General features: G+C 31.9%; 1 long non-coding RNA gene across 2 annotated transcripts in view; it reads right to left on the bottom strand.

The window, feature by feature from the left end:
- The window catches only part of LOC129225128 (uncharacterized), a 701259-nt gene that overhangs the window by 444059 nt on the left and 230290 nt on the right, over positions 1 to 26910 (bottom strand). The window lies entirely within an intron of this gene.

The following is a 26910-nucleotide window of genomic DNA, read 5'->3' as shown; positions in this document are numbered from 1 at the left end:
AACAAAGCAGACAGTGCTGCCACCTGCAAACATTTAATTATGCTAAAATAACGTAATAATCAGTGTACAGCATGTACTGTACTTTAACAGTAAAATAATTAGTATTTTAGTACAAATAGCGTACAAAAAACAAAAACAAAAAAAAACCTCTTTAGTCTAATAATTTTGCCAGCACTGTAGAGAAGACGCAGAGCAAAAATTATTAGGAGAATGAGTCACTGTCTCAAAAGGCGATTCCAGTATTGGGTTTTAGCGTGAAGCCTGGGTTCGAACTGCTCAAAGTTGGAATAAGTATTTTTGACTGCACAAAAACTAAGGTTCTTCTCAACTATTTTAAGTCGATTAAAATGTAAAAAATCCTTTACTGATTTCAAGTTGACACAAACTCTCACTGGACATGGAAATTTTAAAACTTATTTGCTTAGATTTAATTTAGTAAGTGATGATATGTGTTCTTGTGGACAGGATACATAAACTGTTGAGCATATTTTATTGTTTTGTAGTATTTATTCAGGTCCAAGGTAAATTTTAAAGGATGACTTGAAACAGTTGGGTAGTTGACCACATAGCTTGTCTTTATTTGTAGAAAGCTTTCAAAACCTTGCATTCTTTCCCAATTTTATTCGCCATTTAAATTTGTAAGCTGTGTTTTCCTTGTTTGGGACTTTCTTGAACGTTTGTGTTTTCTTTGTGTTGCTTTCATTTATGTGTGCTGGTACCCCCTGGTTTCTCATTGTTGGATTTTTGCAGATTTGTTGCTACTTAATTTTGTAAACTGTTTATTTCTCTCACAGTCATCTTCTTACTTTTGTTTTAATGCAAAAATGCTGCAAGTGCTGTTTATCACTTATATCTCTAAGTCTCACGATATACTGTTTGAAGCATGAGGATTTTTTTGTGAATCTTTTAAATTTAAAAACGTGTGCATCATTTATAAGTACAATTAACATGCAAAATTGTTGCCTTTTATGTTATTAACGGCTATGTTTCTTTGAAAATAGTTGTTTCTCCCATTTTCAACATGCACACATTAATGAATGAAAACAGATTCTGTTATCAGCGAAATTCCAGTTATTTGAATTTTTCGATCCCACTTCATTCGGATTATTGGAGTTCTACTGTAATACAAAAAGCGATCTTTTGTGTGACTTTGTTTATATTAGTTACTTATTTCGTTCCAAATAATTGCAAATCAATCGTCACGACGAAACATACATTATGCTTTCACTACAATCATGTTCACAATCCCCATCTTAAACCTAGCTCTCTATGAATAAATCTTATTCCACGTATCACATGCATTCATTCATTTCTAACATAAATACTAAATTTCAATGATCCAACTTTCGCCATTATACAGAAACCAGCTAATTATTAAACGGTCACAAGATATAATGATGATATAAAAAATAGTCCTTTTTATTTTTTGTCACAAATACCTACAATAATTAGTGCAAAGACGCCCCACAATCTTTAAAACTTTTCTCTAGCTAATTAAGAAGCTTTAATGCTCGCAAAGTACTACTTAATGGTATAATTGGAGAGAAAAAAAAGCTACTCTTCGGAGAATCTAAGAAGCAACCCCTAATGCCCAAAAATGAATCTTGAGGTTTAAAAATCCAAATTTCTATCTCCTGATTCCCTCTTTATAGAAAATAAATGAAAAAACAACTACAAAAGTATTTACTGAATGTGTGAAAAAAGTGCTTCGCTCTGAAATAAGTTCTGGCAGCATTTATTAAGCTCTTTTTTACTGAGATTAATTTAATTAAACTCGCTCACTTGTTCCAGTCTTGCTTAGTTTTTCAATCGTCGCAAAAGAGAATGCAAGAATGCAAGAAATTCTTTTTAATAAAGTAGTATTCCGAGGAACATGTTTTGGAAGAAAAAAAAGTACTCTCGTTCGTTTTAATTGATATTTGAAGACCACAAAAACGATCAACCAGAAGAAGAATGGAATTAAACTAAAAAATGGCGATGTGATCTGAGAGGTAATTAAAATATTTATCATTTCTTTCGTAACAGTAAAGATAATCAAATTATGTTAGGAAACGTTGATTATTATGAATATGGGAAGCAATATTAGGAGCTTTGAGCTACAAATACACACGATTAAAAATTCATAAAAACAGTACAGAAATCTTGTTTAACTTATTCTACATGCCAGTTTAAACTGAAATTTTGATATACGGTACTGTTTTTTTCTCGAAAGCAAAGACTACCATTCAGGAAAGGTTCCATTTCAAAAAGGGGTGATAGGCTGAGGATGGGCACTTACCGCTCGCACTTGCTGTCTTTGAACACGTTATTTTGAGCCTTTTACTTCGGGTTTCCCTCCCTATTTTGATAAAATCACAGCAGACCTGACGCATGCGCAAATTGGCGCTAAGTCTCCGCTTAGGAAAATGAACAGTAGGTGCGCATATGGTGGCCAATGTTTTCAAGGAAGCCCCCTCCAAAAAGAAATGATAAAACTGCAGTGCACGTGGATGCATTTTGAAGAGATCTCCTTGACCGGTAGTTATAGTATGCATTGATTTTACTTATGAGGAGCATAGTTCTAATTTCCGGGTAAGACTATTTTAAACTGCACGTGTCTGCATTTGAAGAGGTCTCCTTGATCGGTAGTCATAGTATGCAGTGATTTTACTTATAAGGCGCATCGTTTTAATCTCCAGGTAAGACTACTTTAATTTATCTTAAATTCTTAGAACTTTGAGTCTTGATACGTTTTCTGAAGGATAATTTCTTTCTTTCTTTTTATTTATTTCAGTTCTAATAAATTTAAAAGGTTGGCAATTTTATGTCACGCAAATGGGGACCATATGCATTTTCTCAAAAGGTAGCCACCTAATGAAACAAGCTACTTAAACTAATCTAGTAGAGTCATTTTCGGTGTTCCACTGTATTGTATTAGTTGTTTACCATTAGGCACTGTTCTGCTAATATATATATTTTTTAATTTTCCCAGATCAAGTGAAGCTATCTCAGCGTTGTATTGAAACATATTTAGTGTAACTATTTTCTTAGTAATATTCTTGAAATTATATACTTAAATTTAATTGAACATTATATTTCTCTGATAGACGTAAAAAGCTTTCTATGCATTTTCACCCCTTTTTTAAAGAGTGATTTAAATATCCGGACCACTTTTGGAACTCCGCTCCAAATATGTCTCGCATGCTACAATTTTAAAATTGTGTTATAAGAAAAATGGAATCGTATTGCATATAAAGAAAACCATACTTTATATGTGTTACAATTAAGTGTAAAGTTTTCCATAAAGAAATCAGACAAGATTGAAGAATTGTGAAAGCCTTCCTTTAGCTCACCATTCTGGTATGTTTGACAGCCTCAAAACAGTATTACAAATTAGTTTTTATAATTAGCTTTTTATAATATAAATCATAACTTAAAATATTTCATGTTTAATACATTGTCTATCCCAAATCAACAAAAAAAAAATTGCAAGTAGATTTTATAAACCATTAATGGCGCTGCTAAAAAATACAAAGATTATAATATGCAAAAAATGTATTACTCGTAAATTCAAGTGTAAATGTATTCTGCTGAAATTACTTAAAAAACACATTAAAATTTTAAACGTTTCAATTTTATATTTTTTATTTAAATCCCATGTTTGCTTTTTTTCAGTCAAACAAAAGCAATCAATAGCTCTGTTAGTACTATATTTCGTTAGAGTATTACTGATAAAGAGAATTTGGAAGAAAGGACATTTGTTTTACTACTGAGCTTTTTACTGCGCACATAAGCTAAAACTACTTCGATTCTCCTTTTTAATTAGTTAGGTCCATTAAATGGAAACCTAAATAATCAAACAGTGCAATACTTTTTGTTTTGTAGTTTGTGTATACGCTTTTATACAACAGAGTTGTGCATTTTAATGAAGCAAAGAACTATACTCGTCTCCTTGACTTGTCGAAGCATTTTAACTTTATTTGAAATTTTTTACATGAAACATGTGTCATCATTAAACTTCAGATCAATTTTGGCGCTTTAGAAATGATAAGCTTATCTTATTCATGGAATTGTCTAGTTACATTATTTTCTGGGGTAAACCTATCCTGGCAACATTGTAAAGGCTACGTAGGTCCTAATCACAGCATTATGACAAGGGTTGTTTTCCGCAACTATAGATAAGTTTCAGGAAGCCAAACTTAAAGATTTAAGTTTACCTGGGCTTCATATTTCTTACATTACAACTAAATATCATTTTAGTAAATAAATTTTGCATCGATGATTAGAGATTTTACTAAATACAGATCTAAATGAATACACTATATAACTATAAGTAAGTAAGTTCTTTTGCGTAAAAAGAAAAAAAAAAGATGATTCTTAATATGAAAATTGGAAAAAAAATTCAAATGTCTTTTATTCATTAAGCTTATATCTTTTGCCATGAAAAAAATGTTTCTTAAAGCCCTAAAACACATGTCCACAGATTTTTTTTTCTGCTGTTTTGAAACTTCTGTTTGATATCGTCAATTAATTTCATTTTATGCTATATAATATGCAGCAATTCAAAATGTACAGTTATAGTTTTTATTTTTAGATCGATACACCATAACTCAAAGAAAGAAGAAGTTTTTGTTTCATTCAAAAAAAAAAAAAGAAAGAGAGAAGTTTAAAACAACAATCATGGACGTCAAGTCGAAGAAGATTTTTATTACTGCCAATGACAAATGTCTATTGTCATCAATGTCAAAAATGACAAGCCATATCAAAAATTTCAAATGTAGTTTTATCGATGACCTTACATCATTTGCATTGAAAAAGTGTTACTTGTTACATAGAAACAAAAGTCTATATTTTTTTTCTACGAGGGTTTTTTTTTTTTCAAGATTCGTTTGACTCTAAAAAAACGGTTATATATACAAAAAAGATTTTACTATCAAAAGTAAGGTACTATGCATATTATTTCTCCACATAATCACTTTGACGATTCAGGCATTTGTCGTACCTTTGCTCAAGCTTTTTTATACCCTCCTCTTAGAACGTTGCCGCCAATGATTGAAAGTAATTTTTGTCGGTATCTTTGAGTTCTGCTCTCTTTAAATTTTCATCACCACTTACGAACAACACTAGCACTCATTAAGTTGTCTCCATATACACGACTTATTCTTCGATGCATTTCCACTACCCTGTTACCTTCTGTTTGCAAGAAACGAATACCACTTCTCAATTCACATTTGGCGGGAGACTCAATAGAGACAGCCTTCTTTTCGTGTCTGTAGCTCAACAGGAAAGGGCAGATTGGACTCGACAGTAACTGAGTGTTTGGACAGGAATATGTGCAGTATCCTAGTACGCAAACCAGCCACTTGCCGCCCATCTGGCTTTCCAACTGTGAAAACGGAGCTTGAAAAAAAAAAAAAAAAAACCTACATAATATGCATTTTTAGAGCGTTGTTCAGTTCTTTTTCCTTATACTATCCAGTACTCACAATTTCCAATAATGTAATTATTTAATAGAGACGTTACAAGTTTAAAAGAAACGAATACTCTAGATCTGTTCTTAAAAAAAAAAAAAAAGAAGAAAAAGAAGAAGCTCAAAAAGGAGCAACAATCACGAGGGGCGTGTAAAGTGGAAGTAGAATTTTATAACTGCCGATGACGTTTTACAATCTCCTCTCTTGTGCCATCGTTCAAAAGAACAGAAAACGATCCTACTTCCGTTATTTCTCCGTTTCGCTAGACCCAAACGACGCAAACACATTGCTGCCGAAACCGTAACCTCTCGTCCTCTACTGGGCCGTTTATCAGCGTTAATAAAAATAAATCGCTAGCATAAAGAAAAAGTACTCCTACTACTTCTATGCGAAATGCCGGGATACCGAATAACCGTAAAGATGGCGTTCTTTCTCTTATATCAGTTGTTTTTGACAGATATGTTGATGCGCGCTGAAACATTTCATAGAAGCGCTTTGTATTTATATATTTTCTCTTTTCATGAGCTTCACGATGGGAGATGCTTCGCCCCCCCCCCTCTTTTTTTTCTTATTATTGACTCGCTCTATTTAATTTTCTTTCGTTCTATTCTACTGAAACAAATTTTAATATGCCCCAAAGAAGAGTTATTTTAAACATAATTCTTTTCTAAACAACTTGGTTGCTCTTCGATCAATATTTCGAAAAAGATATTATCTAATCTAATATTTTATCTGGTTGTTACGTTTCAGGGAGATATTTTGTTCTGCGTTGGTAAATTTCTATTTTATTTGAAGTAAATTTTTAACATTGTTACATCTAAAAGATTGAAATTATTTCAAAAAATCGTGCTTCATCACTAGGATATTTGAGTTTTTTTTTTTCAAAAAGAGCTAGATATTATATTACTTGACATAATAGTTCTATCATTTGTAATTTCTTATTATTGACTGATCTTTACTTTACCTTTAATCACTTCAAGAATTGTTCCTGTAATTAGTTTAAAAGTTACTAGTTAGAAGTTGATGGTTAGTTCTTGTAAGTTGTTTAGTAGTTGCAAGTTTTAGAGTAATCATTTGCTGTAATTTGAACGATGGTTCAAACTTTTCACCACTTCATAGTTTTTCATTATATTTGACTTTAAACGAAATTGCTGAGGGTCCTTTGTTTCACGTTGTCTATAGCAGTCATATTTAAAAAAATATGCAGTGCTCATTGCTTTTGAAGCAAAAATGTGATACATGTAACACCACATATACATGACCTTAAACTTTGATCTAAACTCAATTACCAACAAATCAAGTTTGAGAGGAAAGCTTTATTTTTTTTATTGCAATACAGTATAACTCGCTTCTAACGAGCCCCGATTTAACGAAAAATTCAGAGTTACTTGGTTGGTACAATATTTTGTTCGCGTTAAACGGAGTTTGCTTTTGACGTTAAAAACTCGCTTAAAGCGAGCAATACTTTGCGATTCATATAACTGCTATTGACTTCCAAGTCAGTCCTCAGAAGAAAAAAATATCACATTTCGAAAGTTAATGATTCAACCGAAAGTTAGTGATGAGTCATAAATCCTGATGAAATTTAATCAAAAATAACTATGCAAGGACGTAGAAAGGCAACCCTAGCACGTTATGTTTTGTTTACACATGACATTGTATAAAATACTCATATGATTGGAAAACTCGATGAGGATCGTTCAACCTTAGTTGGAACTTGGACTATTTGATGTTGAGGAAGACATCAAACTGTTTTCAATCCCAGCGGTGCAAATGACCATGCTTTCTGAGGTATTGGTATTTTTCAGAAAATAATAACCAAAAAAAAAAGAGACCGAAAGACAGTTCAAAGCAAATTAACCAACTTCTTTTGTACTGCACAGAAGTATAGAAAAAAAATTACTATGCAAGAATGCTTGAATGTTACTTATTTTTTACAAAATTTTTTTATTACGCGCGGTTATAACGAGCAGATATCGCGGTCCCTCTCTGGTCGTTATAAGCGAGTTCGACTGTATTACAAACATCTTCTAAAAGTTTCAGAAAAATTGAAGGCTTCAACTATCAGTCCCTTATGCACTTGGCTTTTTAGGAATGACTTTTAACCATCCTGTTTGAATGTTGCTCAGGTTGAATAACCAGTTATCAAGCTACTCAGCTGATAGTTTCAAAATGATTTCTTTGTTTAAGATAAATACTAGCTTGACAGTAAACATTTTAGGCAATATTTTTGTAGGTAATTAAAAATTAAATATAATTTTCTATCAAACAGAAAGAGGTTGCATTCCAATTGAGACAGACTATGTATTCTTTTCTGAACATATTTAAGAAAAAAATGTTTCACTTCATTGCCACATATTTTTTATGCTTGTTTTTGAACCACGTTTTATAAACAGCATTCAAAAAACACCTGCTTCAAAAATAAATCGATAAAGTTCTTACCACGCGAAGAGCTATGTCCTATAAACTTCAATGGTTAAAAAAGGGACACAGAAAGTAAAATCTCTGAATTCAATTTGAAAACGAATGGAATTGAAAGCTGGTAGTATTTATTTTTACTCCATTCTAAATAGCGCCACAGATCTGTTGAACGCCACATGATTCCCTTCTTATTGCCAGACAGAAGTTTTACAAAATACTTTGAAGAATAAAAGCTGTTTCAAGATAGTTTTACTCAAAAAATAGCTTTGAAAAAACATTTTCGCTAACTAAAAGAAATTAACCAAATTTGTGAAAACATGGGACATCTCGACTTCTATTCACTTTCAAAAAAATTTCCCCATTTCGCTTTCAAAAAAAAAGCAACCAAATTCTGACTTTTTTTTATTGAGAAAACAACTTACAGTTTCACATTTATAAATTACTGTCTTATTTTAATATTTTTTTGCTGGATTTTGGCATTATGTGTGTTTGAAGATTTTTTTTTTAATATGTTAAAAACTGTGACGAAAAGATTTTTTTTTTTTCAATTCTACAGCTTAGAAGCTTGTGCGAGGAGTTGTTTTGAGCCTAATAACATTAAACTTAAGAAATTGCTCTTCGGATGAATGGGGGGGAGGGGGGGTGAATGGTTTTTATTTTATTTATTTTGCTTTTCACTTCCTTTTATTTTACATTTACTTTGCAATTGGGGATAAAATTAAGACACTTCACATCAAACACTAGAAATTTACTTTAAAACAGTACTGCCAGCAGATTCAAATATTAGTTCATAACGCAACATTAGAGGAACGTGAATTTCAGAGATAGAGTGACAACACAAGCAAAAGAAACTGTAGCTCCCATCAAAGTGGATTGCTGCACATCAATAAAATAAAATTTAATTACATGAAATACTCCTTACGTAAATATTTAGTTTTACGCAGGGTCGCTGTAAATTTATGAACGTAAAAACTTAACGCTTTGTTGAATTTTGATACATACTGGTCAAATGTAAAAGTTTAGTGCAGGTTAAGTAATGTAACCAAGTTACTTAGATTTGGTTAATACTAGCGGGCATTTTTAGTTTTATTCAAGACTGGTTTTAAAGTGTAAATATTAACCAACCTTATTTTAGATTTAACACACATAAAGGCCATGAGTAAAATCAAATAAACGGTGTACCATTTACCTGTAAAAGCATGAAGCGTAAAGTGGCCCGTAGTTCCATAAAAGTTATAGAGCAATTATTTGCACTTTCAAATCAGTTACACTAATGTATAAATTCTAATGCCATGATATTTTTCACTCGCAGTGAGACTCATTCAGGGAATTAGCCATTAATAAAAAAAAGTTTGCTTCATTGAATATCGTAGTAACAATTTGAAACTTATCAAAACTCTCCATTGAACTAGCCATTATTAAAAACGTTTACTTCATTAAATATCGTAATACGAGTTTGAAACTTATGAAAACTAGCCATTGAACTAGCCGTTAGTAAAAAGTTTACGTCATTAATTATTCTCTAATACGATTTTGAAACTTATCAAAACTCTCCATTGAACTAGCCATTATTAAAAACGTTTACTTCATTAAATATCTTAATACGAGTTTGTAACTTATGAAAACTAGCCATCGATCTAGCCATTAATAAAAAGTTGATTTCATTAAATATCTTAATAAGAGTTTGAAACTTATGAAAACTAGTCGTTAATAAAAAAAAATTTACTTCGTTAAATATCTTAAATCTAATTTGAATCTTTTGAAAATTAGCCCCTTTTTCTTTAATTTAAAGAAAAAAGTTACTTCATATCTTAATACGAGTTGGAAACTTACGAAAACTAACCGTAATTTAAAAAGTTTACTTCTTTAACTATTTTAATACGAGTTTGAAACTTTAATTTTATGCAAGGCCTTAGTAAGAAAAATTTGCCGGTATTTTGGATCATTTTTCGAGCATAGTGTGTAAAAATCCTACTCGTTCGGATTCTTTCCAACATTGCTTGGAAAAAACATCTCAAATATTTCATCTCTAGTAGTAAAAATTTTCAGACTTCTCGAAACATGACGAACCTTTGAAAGCAAAAGCTTAAAATTTAATTTGAGAGCAGTTCCAACCCGCAGCCTTAATTCATTTTTAACCCAACATGTGAGAAGTTAACATACTTTCTCAAAATTTCATTTTTTTCGCCAAAACTTTTTTAAAAGTTCACAAGGGAAGTGAATTTCAGTTCAAAGTTCTGCAAAGATTATTTTTCGATCATATTACGCTGTATCAAGGAGCTAGAAAGTGCTCTTTGCTTGAAATTTGATGCACGAAAATCTCTGTCGCTTTTTTACTCCCTTTTTCTTTCATTCTCCCATATGGATCCGTTCAGGATACAAAAAAAGCTTGGAAATATAATATGCTTATGTAATACATATTTAAAGGCATTAATACTAAAATGACTCTTTGTAATAATGTAGGATAAATTTGTTGACGTCGTGTTATTAATAGTTTACGTGAGAGAAAATTTTTATTCATACAGTTACTGTGTGCGTCCGATGCTTAATTTCAAAAATCTTAATGTTTTTGGATTTCTCTTCTTCCTTCTAAATATGAATAAAAAAGGAATAAAATCCAAAGACTGTGTGTTTAAGATTTGAGTGCAAACAATATAAGCTATTTCTAAAGAAAAAATATTTATCTTTTATTAATTAAATTTCTTAGGGTCATGTGCATATTGAAGCAAAAATGTACAAAACACTCATATTTTTGTTTCAGCTTTCAGGACGTATTTTTTCTGCTCAAAAGCATAAAAACCCTTAAGAGTTTTTTGAAAAAAAGACAATTACGTGAGAAAGTGCCACATGTCAAAGAAAATCAAAAATTAATGAACAAAATGATAAACTATTTATAATTAAAACAAATCAATGACTATTGTATTAAATTACACTTATGTTACTACAGGCTGTTAAATACAGTATATTTTATATACTTTTTTTAGTAGTTTTATTTCTGAATCTCTGCAAAACCAAAATAATAATGGTATTTACAATCATAAATTACCACAAAAGTCGAGTGTGAAACTTTTATTTATTCGTTTCAAAACAAAGTAACTTATTTTCTTATCTATTTTTTACTTGTTGATACTTTGATTTGGAAATTAAGCAAGTTTTATGTCTTTTTTAGATTTTTATAGTTAATTTTTTGATATTTATTAATGTCTTATCTTTCTTTCTTTTTCCTTTTACTTCTTGCTGACAAAAATCCAACAAACAAAAGTATTCTTTAAAGACAATCTTTTTTAGCGACGTGACGATGCCATAGAATTTTCTGTTTTTAGAAGAAATAAATTAATTTTTGAATTTTTCTCATAAGCGCCAATTAAGCGCTGGAAAATAATATTTTTAAAATCAATTGTTTTTGAAAAGAAAGGAAATTCTTTAACACACAACGAGTATTTCTATTTGACAACTATCGTTAGCTATCCCTCTTTTTTTATCACGAAAAATTGCTTTAGACCTGTAGACTAATCCACTTGGAATGTCGGGCACCAATGTTGAGTCTGCAGACTATTTTTTTCTACTAGTGGTACCCGCACTACTTTTCCCGTAGTAGAAAATTAAAAGGTCATTTTGTTTGCTTGTAAATTTACAAATAACGGATGATGTATTTCTCGCCAGTTTGCTACGTTTATTTGCTCGCCCATGGCGACATTAGCGCGCCATTTGCTCGCTATGGTAGCTTACTCGTCCACATTAGGGTAATTTGACAGTCCACGATATGGAATTTTTACGTCCACGTCATGATCATTTGTCCGTAAAATATTCTTAAATCAGTATAGAAAAATAACGAAATCGAAATTTCGAAAAATCACATCAAGGTGCTCACCCCTATGCTACGAACTAATTTTGTGCCAAATTTCATGAAAATCGGCCGAACCATCTAGACGCTCTGCGCGTAACAGACATCCAGAGACACAGATATCCAGACATGCAGATTGTGTGTGTGTGTGCAGACTTTCAGCTTTATTATTAGTAAAGATTGTGCTCCAAATATCGCTCAAATTATCAAATCAGTAAATCCCAGAGAGTATAAACTAATCACAGAATGCAGTATACATATTTTTTATTTAAGTTTTTCCGAATAAATATTTCCCAAAGTAAGAGAGAGATTTTAAACATTCTAACTGCTGTAGAAATCAAAAATATGCTTCAAATTAGAGAGATTGATTATATTTAAGGCATGAAATGGCGTGTCGTAGGAAAATTCTTCTATTTAAGAAACTTCTGATAACTAATTATGGATTAGAAAGGAAATATAGTAATAACATATTTAGGAACATAAACTTTGCCAAATTAAGAGCTATTAGGCTTGATTCGCTTTTCTAAATATAGAATCTAAACTGTTGGAAAAATTTGTGCACGGAAAAATTCCGCCCAAAAAAATTAAACCTCATGGTGAAAAGAAAAATATTCAAAGCATGGAGCCCAAAAACCTGTTATAGTTGTATTTACCGACCGATTTGAATCTTCAGACAGACACCAGAAACACTGCTTGAAGCATTATTTTACCAATCAGAGGTAAGGCCCCTATATGAGGGGAGATATATAGATGAGCCGACGCATCAGCTTAAGATCAGCCATTTTGGATCGGAGCGCGTGTTTGAGTGGTTATCTTTTCTGGCGAGTTATCGCGTTTGGTGATAGTTCACCGTGATCCATTATTAGCAGCACGTGAATTGTTTATCAAATAGAGTATTGTTTTCGGCAAATTTGGCGAAATCTGAAACTTTGCTGCGCTAACCCTAGCAGGCGCAACAATGAAAAATCATATCCAAAATGGCTAAACTTAAGCTAATGCGTCGGCCTATCTATATAGCGGCTCTAATCAGAGGGTTGTAATCGGCGACTTGGATGACTGACGTAGATTCAAATTGGCTGTTGAATACGGCCATAAAGATGCCGACATTTGACTGAAAGCATTAGGTAGTGTAACTGCAAAATTCAGTCATAGTTTTGAAGTAAAAAATTAATTATTATGATTAATGAAAAACAAAAAAAGGGAGGGGGGGGGGAACTCAAACTTTAGTTTGATAGTATAAAAACTAAAGACTCAATGTTGAATATTAGAATAGTCAAGTGAGATTCCATAAGGAGGCATACCTCTTAAAGGGACCATAGAAAGCTTTGATATGCGTTTTCTGGAGTTAAGTCTCGAAAAGTACTTCTCAGATCCACTGATTTTGCTCCAATATTACTTATTATATTATATTACTAGCGGTACCCGCACGGTTTTGCCCGTAGTAGAAAATTTAAAAGGTCATTTGGTTCGCCTGTATATTTACAAATAATGGATGACGAATTTCTCGTGAATTTGATGTGTTCTTTTGCTCGCCCATGTTGTGGTAGCTTGCTCGTACACGTTATGGTAATTTGCTCGTCCATGTTATGATAATTTGCTCGGTAAAATGCTCTTAAAATTGGAATAGAAAAGGAATAAAATCGAATTTTCAAAAAATCGCTTCGAGGTGCACACCCCCATGCTACAAACTAATTCTGTGCCAAATTTCATGAAAATCGGCCGAACGGTCTACACGGTATTCGCGTCACAGAGATCCAGACATCCAAAGCTCCAGACTTTCAGCTTTGTTATTAGTGAAGATTATACCTAGCATTCAAGGAATAAAAGTCATTGTTAAATATTCAAACAGACGAATAAAATACAATCGAATACAAACATACTGTGTGAAAAAAAAAAAAAACATGAGCAAAATCACTAGGTTCTTTAATTTTAGCGCGCGAAAATATTTGTTTTCGACCTCTCAACCTGATACATACGAATGCCTCATTAAACAACACGTTACTAAAGAGCAAGACTGTACAGAAAGAAGCCATATTTTAGTCTAAGGTAGATGCAACTTATGAAAAAAATTATTTAAATTTTTAACAATGAAAGAGCTGATGTTCAAAAGAAGAGAAAAAGTGGAAAGCAATAGATTGCAAATTTGTATGAAGCATTACCAATGTTGGAAACAATAGACTTGAATTATGTTCGAGTTTGGACCTTGGATTAAGTGTTTAACCTAACACAATGAGCAAGACGTACCTCCAGTTCTCCATTTTTAAACTTTTTTTTCGAATTTGGTACGTATTTTAAACCTTAATTAACTAAGGAAGTTTTACGCTTAAATTATATTTCAACGATATTCCCATCATTGAGTTAGCTTTTTAAGCCTTTTATTTATTTTTATTAATTTTATTTTCCCCTTTTCTTTCATTTTTTAACTACTTTTCTGCAAAATAAGCTAAGAGAGCAAAAGATGAAATCTTATGAAAACACTAGTGGCACCCGCACGGCTTTGCCCGTAGTAGAAAAATAAAAGGTCTTTTGGTGCGCCTGTATATTTACAAATAATGTATGATGAATTTATCGCCAAGTGGTTTGCCCATGTTACGGTTCCACGTTATGATAACTAGGTAATTTGCTCGTCCATCTTATTATAATTTTGTTCTGGAAAATGTTCCTAAAATTGGAATAGAAAAAGAAGAAAATCGAATTTTCGAAATATCGCTTCGAGGTGCAGACTCCCATGCTACAAACTAATTCTGTGCCGAATTTCATGAAAATTGGCCAAACGGTCTAGGCATTATGCGCGTCACAAAGATCCGGACAGACAGAGATCCGACCAGAGAGACTTTCAGCTTTATTATTGGTAAAGATAAGATAAACTATATCATAGAGAACTTAATGCTAACACAATTTTAATGGATAAAGATATTATTCATAGAAATTTTTCAATTGAAACACAGACTTCCTGAAACATAATTAAGTTTTATTTGAAAACACAGACGTGTCTCAACCCACGTGAGAGATAAGTTCCAAGACCCTTGGCGAATTCAAAATTCCGCGTTGTGAAAAATGGCATGTATACTATACGACGTTTTTATTAACATACCCAATAATTTTAGACACTTGTAAACGCTCCTCAAACTGTTTTTTCTTAACTGCATATAACCGTTCTTTACATTATGATCTGATTTTTAACTGTGTTTGAAAAAAAGCTGCTTGCCAACATAAAATACTCCAAAATGCCCAAAAGTAATGGGAGAGAAATAAAATGAAATGGTGCGATATAGTATGTAGCAATAATAAAAAGTAGCAGTATAATAGTGCTGTACAGTTGATACAGTGATTATATTCAACGCACTTTTTAGTTGTTCAATCGTATCGAAAATCTTTACCTTTTCTTTGTCGTTATATATTTTTTTCCTTTGTTCAAGTTTTCAAACTTTTAATAAACAGCTAGCTTTGGTGAAATTAGAATTTATCAACTTCATATTTAGAATGAAACTAAAAAATTAAAGATCAGGGGTGGTTATTTGTTTTTAACACTAAAAAAGCGATGTCTTAGCCAGTACGGATTGGGGAACTTCCATTTTCATTGATGATAAAGGAAAAGTCCAGTCACGAAACCGATATTTAGTAGCAAATGACAAAGACAGTATCTAAGCCTCGCTAACTTCCGAAAATTTTCGTGTTGCGGGCTAGGAATTCGCGTTACCTCTACAATTTTCTACTCGTGAAAAACGCGCATAATACCCATTTCGCGCAAGTCGAATCGCGTTGTAGCGTGAGTCCAATGTATTGAAAATAATAATAATAATAATGCAATGTTAGTTAGTAGAGTGAAATTAAAAAATGACCCAAACAGTTATAAATTTAGTTGATTTATAAACCTAAGTTAATAATACAGTCGAACCTTGATATCTCGAACCTACTTATCTCGAAACCCTTGATGTTCCGAAAAAAAAATTCTCTGTATTTTCTATAAAAGCCCCTATGTATTTTCCATATTTATTTTTTGAAACCCTTAATACGTCGAAATTTTTGCACAGAAGCAAGTTTCAGTTGTCGTTTTTCTTTGGCAATTTTTGTAGTAAAATCAGTTCCATGGACAATTGCTTAACGCGTTTTCATCTCTCTTCTTGGAAATTTTGTGAATAGGGGATTGGTATGAAAGGAGTGCTGTGTTTTCCCCAGCGTTTAGAATCTTTGCGCATTTGTCTCGAACATGTTGTCCACTTTGAGGTAATGGGGTCGATTTTTCGTCCGTCAGTTTTCAAGTGAAAACGGAAAATGCGGTCCTCATTTTCATCATTCTGCTTTTTTAACTCCTACAAAATGGCTGCTGAAAATGTTTTGAATGTGGGGAGCTACTGGTTGAAGATAAGAATTTTTAAATTTTTAGGTGAAAAACCAGGTTGAAATTGTTGTTTATTTCAAAATCTCATCCTGTGCACTTTCGACAATTATAAAATTTCAAATCTAGTAAACTGTTGAAGGCTACTTTATTGATCGTAGTTCAAAGTGGTCTCATAGTACATATATCCCAACAAAACATAAATGTGAAAAAGAAGCCAAGTTCGGTTAAAATGAGGTGCGGGAAAGACGGTGTCACCGACAAAAAAAGTTCAGATCTAAACAGTTACCAAGTTCCATAGCAGTTCCTCATAGAAGTTAGATTTTCTCATGTTCTTCAATTCGTTTAGAAAACAATTTTTTACTTTCTTTGATATTGAACTTTAAACTTGCGGCAAGTTTCAGTCATCACTATTATTTTATTATTTTTTTTTTCAAACTTGCCAAGTTTTAAATCCAATATCAAAGAAAGTAAAAAATTGTTTTCTAAACGAATTGAAGAACATGAGAAAATCCAACTTCTATGAGGAACTGCTATGGAACTTGGTAACTGTTTAGATCTGAACTTTTTTTGTCGGTGACACCGTCTTTCCCGCACCTCATTTTAACCGAACTTGACTTCTTTTTCACATTTATGTTCTGTTGGGATATCATTACTTTTTGAAAAGCTAACAGTTACGACAACAAAACAGACGTTTCTGCAACATCCCGATTTCTGCCCTTATCTCTTTTTTCTGGTTTTTGTCGTCATGAACACTGATTTGCATATAAAGTTTTCTTCTTCCGTTCCCTGGTAGGCTTTAAATTATGGATTATTCATTTCATGTTACTTATTGGTATACATCTTTGCGTAATTTGTTAAAACCATGTGCTCCCCTATTTGTTTCTGAGCAGTGTAAATAGACTGCAATGTTACAGAATAAATGTAAAAAAAACTCCAAAGAGCACGGTTTCTAGAATATTGGTGCAAATTAAACAAGCGATTGATATAGTGCATTGATTTTCTTGATAAATTCTTAATATTGTCCTTTGTCAGCTATATTAGCGCATGATACAATTTAGCTCTACTCTTGATAAGGTTGTGTATCCTGTATTTCATTGGTTAATAGCCTTGTTGTAGAAAAAGTGTTGTTGCAGTTTTTGTCACGAAAGTAGCTGTGATTAGGTATTTATTAGTTGTAATTGATTGATTGATCGATTGACGAAAGTTAATTTCTTCTCTCGGCATGCAACATTTAATTAATTTAGCGTTATTTCGATGCAAAGAGAATTAACATTTTTTTGACTCCAATCTACCGCACATTCCGGGAAACACAAAAATGTTGGTAACTCACTTCAGAAAAAAAAAAAAAAAAAAAAAAAAATTGGACGTTATATATAGGGATGAAAGTAACTTGAAAAGCATTCTAAGATTGAACCAATGTCACAAAAGAAATATTGCTCAAATAAAAAGCCCACCCTGCTCTTCTAAAATAAAACTCCGACACAAAACAAAATATTTCTTAGAACAAACATAAAAATATAAACAAAATAACCCCCGCTTCCCTTGAGAAATACAAACAGTTATCCTTCTAATACTAAGGCGGTTGTTGCTATTGCTAACACACTCGGCGGCCATCTTTGATTGAAAACTTCTAGATGGCAGATACCAGTTGTAGCGCCCCCAAGGGACAAAAAGCGAATCTGCTATTAACCTCGAAGAGTTCGAATCGAAGAACATGATTAAATTCGTCCATAAGTATAAAGAAACAAAAGGTGGGGTTTAGATTGAAATCTTGGAGGGGAAAAAAAAGATGAGATTTCAAGACCTTATGAGATGCAGATGGGATATTTTCAAAGCATATTTATTTTGGTAGCACAAAAAAATAATCTTAATTAGGATGTGATGAAATATTTCGGTTTTTGTACATTGAATGCGTTGGGTAAAAAAAAATTCGATTTGTATGTGAACTTATTTGATGGAGGATATCAAATTTCAAATTAATTTTCTTAGTGAATATTTCAGTTATTTATTTTTACGCCATGCTTTGCAATGTTCAATGCCCCGAAGAAATCAAAGCGCGTTTCTTAATTTTCGGTTTACTTTAAATGTATTTTCAATATTAAAACAGGTTTCGGGTAATTATTTTTGGAGAAATATATTTCTTTCGGAATACGGTTTGTCAATAAAAGTAATTTAGGAAATTCAAAAAACTTTCATGGCAAAAAAATGAAGAGATAATGGCGCAGAAAAATTTTAGTAGTCCATCAGACCAAATGTCGATACTTCTCAACTCAACATTTATGTGTTGAACGCACACTGAAAACTAACTGCTTGTTTAGCTATTACTCCCGTTAACTTAAATTTATTACGAAAATTATTCCTTATTCCACTTTTTCAACTGAAACAAATTAAGAAAACTTTAAACTTCGCGGTATCAATTTGGTTTAGGTATCCTTTAAAAAGTAAAAGATAAAAATTATTTCTAAGTAAAATCAGTATCGAAGAAAAGAGAAATAGCTTAATGTTTCAAAAGATCTCCATTGAAACTATATAGACAACTATTCCAGGAAACATAACGCTGATTTCATCACAATTAAATTTCAGCCTTCTACAATTTTGAAAAAACTGACTTCTTTTTGCATAAAACATCCTAAAAACTAAGAAAACTGTAATGTGTGCTTACTTTGTATGTCAATGTAGCCAATAATTACAAAGACAGTCGTTTCAGTCCATGATATCCAGTTGTACGCAACATGAGAGTGATCCAGAAAATTTTTCAATCCTCTTTCATCAATACCTTCTATATTTTATTCTGATTTCATCAAATCAGTTTTCTACCTTCCTTCCCGCAGAAGTAATGAAAAAAAAAAAAATAATTTGAACTTTAACATCTTGAATTCAAATTATGTTTTTCGCAATCACGAGTGTGTGTGTCTGTGTGTATGTAGACGTGTGTGTTTGTGTGTGTATGGGGTATGTTTGTTTGTGTGTGGGGGTATGTGTGTGTAGGCATGAGTGTTTGTGTAGGTGTGTATATGTGTATATGTCTGTATGTATGCGCGTGTGTATGTATTTGTGTGTATGCATGTGTGTGTAGATGTATGGGTAAGTGCAGGCAAATAAGTGATGCAACCTGGAGCCTATTTTCGCTAGAGAAGCAGCATCGTGAGGCGGGGGAAAATAAAATCATAGGAATTCAAAACTGTCAAGTGAGAACAATAAGCAATCGTGATTGCTCAAAAAAAAAAAAAAAAAAAAAAAAAACACGTATTAAGGCCAAATTTTCAGTTAAAATATTATCGCCAAAAGGTACTTAAGAGCAGCTCAAAAACAAACTTGTAATATAGAAATAAACTAATTACTGATGGACCATTGAGTTTCCATAAATGGTCCGCATTCTCAAACAAAAAAAATAAAACCGTAAATTATAAATAGTTATTACAGAAGATAAACAAACACTACAAATAATAGTAAGTTGCTCAAAAAGAGGAAATTGTTTTTTTAATTGCTTTTTAGCACAGGAGAAACATAAAAAACACTGAGGACTTACATAATGCAGCTGTTTTCACCACACCTCACTCACCACTTGATATTTTCTAATATGTGACTTACTCTGTCTAGCTAAAATTTCATGGGGCCTCTTTTGAACAAATGGGAGTCTTGTTTCATCCAAGTTCAAAAAATTTGATCCACAAAGATTTTACTTGACAACAAGATTTTGCTATAGCACGTTTTTACCCTCAGTTATCGACTGGCTTTATTTCTCTTATTTTCGGTATATTTCTTGAACGAACGTACTTGAAACGGTATTAAAATTTACTTTAACAAATACTGCATCAACTACACAAGTTTTTAAGTTGAAAATATGATAACTAAGGGAAGTTTCCCAAACATCTTTTAAAATTATTTTTCCATCATTTTTGCATTTATTTCACAAGATTAATCAATTATTGAAGATAACTGAGCTGAATCTTCAATACTATTTATTAGATTCCAAGAATGAACCACTTTGTTAGCTGGTTCATTCATAGAAATGTCTAGTGGTTCAATGATAGCAACAGCGTAATTTTGAATGTTCTCATAGTTGTCACTGCTGTAAAGATTTATGATGAAACTTTAAATACTGGGAATTGTACTTAAAAACGTACTCTTTCAAGTCAGTGTTCCTATTTAGTTGTTCAGTACTATTCAAAGCATGTGAAAACAAAATGCAACTGTCGATAAATAGTAAGTGAACAGTATAAATCCTATTTCGACGTTTTACAATGTGACGTATTGATTCAAGCTCCTTGATGGTTCTGCATTGCATTGTTTTCAGACAAAAGAATACACTAAAACTGATTTCGTGCCTGAGAATACTATGGTGGGGAAAATATCTTCGACGTTCACTCATGGAACCGGTTCATTGACGGCAACCTTCCCCTAATGTATATTCTCCGTTGAATGTTACAAAATACTTATGCTTTTACTTCTAAAATGTCCGTCAGTTACCAGTGGCATTGCCTTGACCTAATTTGAATTTTAGCCCAAAATTTCAGACTTATTATACGTTTTTACCCTGATTTTTACTGCGAAATAATTATTGTTGATATGAATTGTTTTTTATTTTCACTCTAAAGTTTTAACCCACGCATTCTATTTTTGACGATAGCAAATAAAGCGAAATTTAGATTTTAAGATAACGAGCTGCGCAGACTTTTTTTCTTTTTTTTTTTTTTTTTGATGATGATTTTTTTAGTGGGCATTTTATTATTTCTTATTTATTTTTCAAAGTATTTTTTTTTTGGCGGGGGGGGGGGAGGATGAATCCGATGCGTTTAAATTATACCTGGACAAAAGAGCGCTTTAAAAATGTTTTTTTTTTTTTTTTGAACTTTCGATAATACTAAGTGTATGAGTTTAACTGCTTCTTCAAGTTGAAGCAAATTGTTGTCATTAATTTAAAATTATATAAATGCTAGCTAAATAATTACTTTTTTTTATTAAATAAGCCTATATTCGAAATTTTATGATGCATGTCAATTTGTTTAATTTAGAGTATTTTTATAATTTTAAAAGCTAAAGTAAACCACTTTTGTTAGTTTATTATCATTAGTAATAACATATGTACGCTTGTACGATAAGTTAAAACAATATAACACAGTTAAGTTGAATTTTTGCTTATCCAGAAGCTCAAATGTTTGCATTTAAAAAGAGGTTTCCCTGAAACACGAATTGGCAATTTTTATTGTTATTTCTACAGGTGTGCCGATGTTTTTTTTATATTTTATTCTTACATTTTTAATGTAATACATACGCACAACAAAGTTATGTTCGATCTGCTTCCCCTCTCTAAATAGTTTTTTTGCGGGATGTAGGGGGGAAGGAATAAAATTGCAATAAAAAGAATTATTTATGATAATGATTTGCTTGTTTTTGCCTTTTCTTTCCTTTTTTTATTTTTATTATTTTTTTTAATTATTATATTTTTTTTAAAGAATAAATCTGGACTAAATAGATAGCAGAAAACAAAAGAAATTTCTGTACCTATTTTTAAATCGTAATATAAGAATGTGTACCAAGTTTAGTATTTCATAAAGTAAAAGCATGTAATATATAAAAATATACGCGTTTTCTTTTTTTTTTAACGCATAATCTAAAATAGATAGAATTTTTAAAAGTAGAAAAAAATTAGTGAGGTAATTTCAAAACGTTCAACCTGGAAATACGTATATCCATGGACGAATTTATGATAATTCAGATGCGAATTAAATATTGCGCGCTGCCATTTCATCACTTGTGATGTCAAGTGCAGAAGCGTAAACAATGAAATTGGATCTGCGCACCGATTAAAATAATTGTTGAAAAATACTAAACTGTAAAATTATTTTAAAAAAATGGTCAAATCCTATGTTCTTATGTATGCTCTTTTAGAAAAAACACTTAAAATTTCGGAAACGACCCCATTTAAAACATTATACATTATTTCTTCTTTTTGATATAAAATATTATAATAATAAGCTGAATATTTTTCCGCTTTGTCCTCCTTTCATCGCTCTTTGCTTCAGCAAATTGCTTCTTTTATATACAGTTACATCTAAATAAAGCAGCCAAGTTCGACAACGCTCAAAAAGTCTCGAGAACTGCCCATTTTGGCGCCTAACGCATTTTCATAATGAAAACTTCGATGGAGTTGCTAGCCAGAGAGCGGGAGAAAAAGATCTTCTGAAAAATGGCGCTGCCATGCAAAGCTCATAAATCAGATCACGTCCAAGAAAAAGAAGGAAAAAAGAAACATCCACGAAAAGACCATAATAAAAAGGCAAAAATGAAATAACAAAATAATAATGCAAACTAGATGTGGCATCGCTACGGGGAAATTTAGCGAAACATTTGGAAGACTTGACACTAATTGTGAACTAAATTTAAATGCAGATTGCATAAAATCCACTTTTAGTGTCTTTATGGTTCATAAAGATAGCGGGGATTATTTTTTGGGATTGGATATGAGTTATGGGCTGTTTTATAAAATCTGCGGCTTGCGCGCCAGATTATGGAGGTCGTTGTAAAGTAATGGCGTGTAGTTTTCTTTTTACCTGATACGGCCGAAAGGGGGAAGGGAACTTTTCGCATCATTAAATTCCGTCATTTTTGCAGACACTTAGAGGTTGGTAATGATAACTTTTAGAAGAAGGCAGGAGTTGTATTCAGCCTTTTACCTGTTCCGTTCAAGTTCTTTTAAGAAAGGCTTTCCCTTTTCTTTTGCACATTTGAGGAAACTACTTTACGTTTTGCTTCACATATGTAGCAGAAAAGAAAATATCGTTTGAAATGACTTTACAAAGATTATGGAAAAACTTTTAAATGTGTAACACAATGAAGTTTTGAATGTGTTGATATACTTGGGACATACAAATGTTTTTTTTTTTAGTTTAAATCAAGTTGCAAAAATCTTTTTTTTTTTTTTTAATTTCAATCAAGTTGCTAAAGTTTTTTTTTAGCAAATAACCACCTTTTATGCAGTTTAGAAAAGAAAAGGATCAGGAAATTTTGTCTCTGTCCTCTGGTTAGACTTGTGTATTTACTGGGTTGTACACATCTAACCAGTGCTACCAAGACTCATCAAATTCCGTCATTTTTGCAGTTACTTAGAGGTTGGTATTGATAACTTTTAGAAGAAGGCAAGAGTTGTATTCAGCCTTCTACCTGTCACGTTCAAGTTCTTTTAAGAAAGTCATTCCCTTTTCTTTCGCACATTTCAGGAAACTACTTAATATTTTACTTCACATATGTAGCAGAAAAGAAAATACCGTTTAAAATGACTTTATAAAGACTGTGGAAAAACTATTTTAAATGTGGAACATTGGAGTGCCAATTGTGTTAATGATATATTTTGGACACACAAGTGTTTTTTTTTTTTTTTTTTAATTTGAATCAAGTTTCAAGAATTTAAGATGAATTGAAAAATAACTTCCTTTTACACAGTTAGGAAATAAAAGGATCCGGAAGTTTTGCATTTTTCCACTTGCTAGACTTGTGCATTTACTTAGTTGTACAAACCAAGTGCAACCAAAAACTGGTTTCATTGCAAACAGTTTATTTTGATCAGAAGCAATTCTGGTCGAAAATAGGATCACATATACATATTTCTTTCCAATTGGTTTTTCCTTTTTTTTTTTAATGATTCTACGTATCAAAAAATGGTTTTGATGTAATGCACCAAATGCTACAGTTATTAAAGGCATTAAAAACTTCTGTAAAAGAAATGGTGCTTTCTGGTCAGTCTACTCTACATTGAACCAATTCTCTCTCTCTGTCCAAACTGTATAATAGTATGTTTTATTTTAAAAGGCAAATAACAGAAAGGTACAACTGCTATAGTTGTGTGCTGCGTCTGCTTCTAGATACACTAAGATCACACTAAGTATGCAGGTTTTAAGTTGATTAATCTTCAAGTACCGTCAGAGTCGGATGCGAAGGCAGGTGAACCTTGGAAGCCAAATCTTAGGCTGCATAAAAATTGTAGTCAGAATTGAAGAAATAAAAGCAAGTTGCAGTATCGAAAACGTATTTTTCTTTTCATGTAGCGGAATATGGGGCAAAGTGAAATAGTTAAGGTGACCTAGCATTTTCGAAACAAAAAAAATGGAAATTTGCTTTGAAAGTTAATGTATATAAAAAAAGAACAATTTATTCTAGAATACAACTGGCATTGAAACCTTATTTTAATTTTTGTCTGTGAATTTGTGCATTCAAAAAAAAAAAAAAAAGAAAGAAAAAAAAAAGGTGGAAAATATTCACTTTTTTTATAGAGTAAAGTGAAAAATAAAATATTTTCTATTCAATTGTTCAAAATATTTTTGATAAAATGAATGAGTAAATAAAATAATGAAGGAATGAATAAATGAAAATATAATGAAAGTTAACTCATAAATAAATAAATTAATTAATATATGAGGAAAAATAAATAAATATATAAATAAAATAGTAAATGAATTAAGAAATGAGTGAATTTTAAAACGAAGGAATACAAATAAATTAATTATTAAATGAATGCGTAAGTGATTTATTAAATGATTGAATGGAGTAAACGAAATGAACTATTTCTCGTGTGCAATGACTTATTGTCGCAAAATATTTAAAACAACAACAAGTTTAATATTAATTATATAAAAAATGAACCGAATATTAGCACAGCCGTGAGAAGAAAAAAGGCCGTATCTGCAAATATTTCGTTTTAATTTTTTGGCGCTTTTTTTTCATATGTTTTATTGTACAAGACTGCTTATTTGGTTTCCACTAAAAGTAAAGAAGAATAAAAAAAAACTGACAAGAGATTTTAGCTCCAATTTAAAATATTTTTTAAACAATTAAATGATTATAATGTTGTAAGATTCCGGGCTGTTGTGCCGTGATCTGAGGGTTGTAATCCCAAACGTTTCGGATGCATCTGCAGCGGCCATCTTCAGTGTTAACGTGGTCAAACTTTCCAGGGAAGCGATTTCAAAGCAACCGAGGAAGTTGCTGGGAATCCTCAGTTGCTGGGAAGTCGCTTCACTGGAAGCTTCGACCACGTTAACATTGCAGATGACCGCCGCAGATGCGGCCGAAATGTTTGGGGTAACAACTCAGACCACGGCACAACTACCCGGAAACTTACAACATTCTTAATACCGGCCGTGAAGGCCTTCATTTTTACAATTAATTTTTTTTTTTTTTAAACTTTTGTCACAAAACAATATCGATGTGAAAACTTCATGTCAAAAAAAAAAAAAAGGTGTAAACATTGTCCCACGGATTGACAGCCATCCGGATGGAAAGGAATTAAACGTGTTTTTCCTCAAAATAACTACATAACGCATCTGGAAAAAGAAGAATTTCAGTTTGTGAAATCTGAAACAAATAGCATTTTGACATTCTCGCTGCTAGACAGAAAATCAAATTTTCTTCAAAAAAAAAAAAAATATATATAAACACACTTTTAACAAAAAATTAATCACATAAAACACTATATCGTATCCCATGAAACCAAAAAGTATTACCTAATAAGTATACTAAATAAGTGTTACTTATATAAGCATTAAAAATTACATTAACTATCAAAAAATATTTGTATTATTTAAAAGTTATCAGTAATGGTTTGTGACATAAATCTCATGAACCATAGCTCGAGTATGGAATTATTTAAGTTCAGTATCAATTTAATCCGAAAACAAAGGTCTGTACTCAAATCCAAGTTCCACATCCCTTTTAGTCTTTTTAGGTGTTTTGTACAAAAAGTTTATAAAAATATAGCGAAGCTCTTTAAACTTTAAAAATGTCTCAAAATACTCCTCCTGGGACCAATCCCATCAGAAAATGCTCATAACAGACGACATCTGACGTGCGTTTCTATTTAAAGAGAAAGAGGAGCATACAAAAAGCAATAAAAATATTTGCAATAAAATAAACATGCGCTGGGAAAATTCGACGCTATTTTTCCCAAAATATAAATTCAACAACAAAAATGAAAAGTAAAAAAAGCGAGTTACACAAAACCACAGGGGCGCGTTGCGGAAACATGTACCGAACCCCTGTTACAGCCAATCGCAAATATTTGCACCTTTACTGCTCAATCCCATAACACCATGGAACAAACCGTTACAGTTACGGGCAGGGCGAAAATCGTTCCGGAATGAATATTTTAAACACGACACGAGGCTTAAGGGATGTAAGGTATGGCAGGCAACGCAAAATAAAAGGTAGGAAAAACGAGATAAAAAATACTAAGAAGTAAATAATAATAAATAGTGTGCTAAGAAACAGAACAGGACGCTCAACGTCGTCTCCGGGGAAATACATGGTGAATAGAGACTGACTGCCTTCGCTTTTTCTGGCGCAGGTTTTTTTTTTTCCTTCATCTTACTAGGTAATGCAAGTACGAGTTGAAAAAAAAAAAAAAAAGAGCTAGAGTACATCACAAGTAGACGACGACGTTTCATCCAAGATGGCGGATTTTCTTTCACAAAGAATGTTTTTTTTTTGTTTTTTTGTTTTTTGATTCGGTAAGAAGAACATTCACTTTCAGAACGGTCACTGGACCGCATCAAATAGCTTGCGGTTCCAATTGAATCAGGAACTTATTTGACAGGTGTTTTTTTTTTTTTTTTTTTTGCTTTTTTCCACATTTAAGCCGCTTGTAATTTCGTTTTTTGGAAAGAATCTTTTTTCTAATCAGACAGGTTAGATGCATGATACATAATGTGTAAACTGAACAAATCACTTTTTTTTTCAACTAATATGCACTTTCAAGTAACTAAATAAGAATTCTTTCAAAAAAAGTATTACAGAGCAGTATTAGAGGAATTTGCATTATAACTACTGCTATTTGCTATTAAACTACTTCTTTCGCATTT

This window comes from Uloborus diversus, chromosome 6, assembly GCF_026930045.1.
Source record: "Uloborus diversus isolate 005 chromosome 6, Udiv.v.3.1, whole genome shotgun sequence".
Lineage (NCBI taxonomy): Eukaryota > Metazoa > Arthropoda > Arachnida > Araneae > Uloboridae > Uloborus > Uloborus diversus.
The sequence above is the reverse complement of the archived record's forward strand: the minus strand, read 5'-3'. Positions and strand labels throughout refer to the sequence as shown.